Source organism: Micropterus salmoides, unplaced genomic scaffold (assembly GCF_014851395.1).
Source record: "Micropterus salmoides isolate LMB-PRFRI ecotype aquatic unplaced genomic scaffold, ASM1485139v1 Ms_hic_scaffold_14, whole genome shotgun sequence".
Classification (NCBI taxonomy): domain Eukaryota; kingdom Metazoa; phylum Chordata; class Actinopteri; order Centrarchiformes; family Centrarchidae; genus Micropterus; species Micropterus salmoides.
Window position 1 is genome coordinate 25716854 of NW_024040485.1, and position 3650 is coordinate 25720503.

Below are 3650 nucleotides of genomic sequence, written 5' to 3' on the forward strand. Positions count from 1 at the left end.
TGCCAGTTTCCCTTGACTGGCAGAGTAACTGTTTGTGTTTCTGCCATTTCTCCGCACTCCACACTAACACTGAGAAGTTTGGGACTCTGATAAGACATCAGAGAGAGTTTTTGTTAATTGCTTCGCTGAATTCCTGGTAGAGAGGAAGTCCTTCCATAACTGCAGATCAGATGCCAGGGGTCAGATGGAATTTTTTTTTTAAAGGCAGATGATCACAGGCCAAAAACAACAGTGGCTGTGCTGCCAAAGAACAACAATAAGCAGAGTTTCCCTTAGATGCCCCCTTTGTTACTAGTACTCTTTGCATGGTGGGAGTTCCATTACATTCATCAGCGGAGAAGGGGCAAAACATTTAATGGATCAGCCGGTTTCACTATATTCACTATAATGACGGTGTCTGTCCCCCGACCATCAAAATTATTTAAAAAGGTAAACAGAAGAGGAGCTGTGCATAAAAACCTCATAAAAATTAAAACCACAAGAGCAATAGTGCAAACAAATAGGAGAGTTAAATGTGGACTCTTAAACTTAAGATCTCTCTCTTCTAAAGGTGTACTAGTAAATGAGCTAATATCAGTTATGATAATGATTTATTTTGTCTTACTGAAACCTGGCTGGGTGATGGAGAATATGTTAGCCTAAATGAATCCACCCTCCCAGTCATATTAATACTCACATTCCTCGAGGCACAGGCCGAGGAGGTGGAGTTGCAGCTATCTTCGACTCTAGCCTATTAATCTGCTCTAAACCTGAACTAAATTATAACTCATTTGAAAGCCTTGTTCTTAGTCTTTCACACCCAAGTTGGAAATCACTGCAACCAATTCAATTTTTGTCAAGTTATTATTGTAGGGGATTTTAATATTCATGTGGACGTTGAGAATGACAGCTTCAGTACTGCGTTTATCTCTCTTTTAGATTCCATCGGCTTCTCTCAGAGTGTTCATGAACCGACTCACTGTTTTAACCACACCCTCGACCTTGTTCTGGTATATGGTATTGAAATTAAACGTTTAATAGTGTTCCCACAGAATCCCTCTTTATCTGACCACTGTTTGATAACTTTTGAGTTTGTATTGCTGAACTACACACCACTGGGCAAAAATTTCTATACAAGATATCTGTCTGATAGTGCTATAGCTAAATTTAAAGATGTGATTCCATCAGCTCTAAATTCATTATAAGATCACAAAGTAACAGAGGACTCCTATGCTAATTTCAGTCCCCTCCCAAGTCGATGATCTTTTTGATAGTGATGCAGACTCGCTGCGAATGACACTCGACTCTGTAGCCCCACTAAAAAAGAAAATACTAAAACAAGAACGGTTAGCTCCATGGTATAATACTGAAACTCGCAAATTAAAGCAAATATCGCGGAAACTTGAGAGGAATTGGCGTTCCACCAAACTGGAAAATTCTCGTTTAATCTGGCAAGATAGTCTTAAAACTTACAGGAAGGCCCTCCGTAATGCCAGAGCAGCGTTCTATTCGTCATTAATAGAGGAAAATAGGAACAACCCCAGGTTTCTTTTCAGCACTGTAGCCAGGCTGACAGAGAGTCACAGCTCTATTGAGCCAAGTATTCCCATAGCTCTCAGTAGTTACGACTTCATGAGCTTCTTTAATGATAAAATTCTAACTATTAGAAACAAAATTCACCAAGACCTGCCCTTAACTGGCACCGACTTATCTCTAACCAGATATATGTTTAGACTGCTTTGCTTCCCTCAATCTTTACCAACTAACTTCAATAATTTCTTCATCTAAACCATCAACCTGCCTCTTAGACCCCATCCCGACTAGGCTGCTTAAAGAAGTTTTACCTCTAGTCAGCACTTCTGTACTTGATATGATCAATCTATCTTTATCAACAGGCTATGTACCACAGTACTTTAAAGTAGCTATAAACCTCTTCTGAAAAAGCCCAAACTTGATCCAGATGTTTTAGCCAACTATAGAGGTCCTGGAGAAAGCAGTTGCTAAACAGCTGTGTGACTTTCTACAGAGCAATAGTTTATTTGAGGATTTTCAGTCAGGATTTAGAGCTCATCATAGCACAGAGACAGCAATAGTGAAAATTACTAATGACCTCTTAGTTGCATCAGACAAAGCCAGATGAAACTAATCAGTTAGCTAAACTTCAAATGTGCCTTCAGGATGTTAAAACCTGAATGACCTGTAATTTTCTAATGTTAAACTCAGATAAAACTGAAGTTATTGTTCTGGCGCCCAAGCACCTCCGTGACTAAAAGATATAGCTTCCCTTGATGGCATCGCCTTGGCCTCCAGCTCCACTGTGAGGAATCTTGGAGTTATCTTTGATCAGGACATTTCGTTTAAGCCTTTTTTCACCTACGTAATATTGCAAAAATTAGGAACATCCTGTCTAAAAATGTCCATGCATTTATTACTTTTAGGCTGGATTACTGCAATTCCTTATTATGAGGCTGCTTGAAAAAGTCCATTAAGACTCTTCAGCTGATCCAGAATGCTGCAGCACGTGTTCTGACAGGAACCAGGAAAAGAGATCACATTTCTCCTGTTTTAGCTTCTCTGCATTGGCTTCCAGTAAAATCCAGAATAGAATTTAAAATCATTCTTCTCACCTACAAAGCTCTTAATGGTCAGGCACCATCTTATCTTAAAGAGCTCATAGTACCTTACTACCCCACCAGAGCACTGCGCTCCCAGAATGCACCTGTGGTTCCTAGAGTCTCCAAAAGTAGAATGGGAGCCATAGCGTTCAGCTATCAAGCTCCTCTCCTGTGGAACCAGGTTCCAGTTTGGGTTCAGGAGGCAGACACCATCTCCACATTTAAGAGTAGGCTTAAGACTTTCCTCTTTGATAAAGCTTATAGTTAGGGCTGGCTCAGGTGAGTCCTGAACCATCCCTTAGTTATGCTGCTATAGGCCTAGACTGCCGGGGGATTTCCCATGATGCACTGAGCTCTTCTCTCCTCTACTTTCTTTCCCTCTGTATGCAACCTCATCCCATTAATCCACGTTACTAACTCGACATCTCCCCTTTCCCGTAGCCTTGTGCTTTCTCGTGCCTCTTCTCTCTCCTCCTATCACTTCCTGCAGGTGTTTGTGGCTCTGGAGCTGTGGAGTCTGGATATATGGTTGCGAGTCACCTGCTGCCCCCGTGTTCCTGCTCGACACCCTCTGCTACAATTATTACTAGTCCTATTGTTATTGTTGTTTGTATAATCATTAACATTACTGTATATATCTGTACCATTTTTCATTTAGTCTATAGCAACATTACCTTTACTGTCTGTACCCCTGTGTGTATATCACTCTCCCCTTCACCCCCAACCGGTCGAGGCAGATGGCTGCCCACCCTGAGCCATGGTTCTGCTCGAGGTTTCTGCCTCTTAAATGGGAAGTTTTTCCTTGTCTCTGTCGCCTAGTGCTTGCTCTTGGTGGGAACTGTTGGGCTTCTGTAAATATCATCACAGAGTATGGTCTAGACCTGCTCTTTTATGAAAAGCGCTGTGAGATAACTGTTGTGGTGATTTGGTGCTATATAAATAAAATTGAATTGAATTGAATAGTTATATATATATTAAATATTAAAGCCCATTGCAGTTCTACATGGTATTCTTCATAAACCTCAAATCTGATGAATGGCCAAAGTTGTCCAAGTA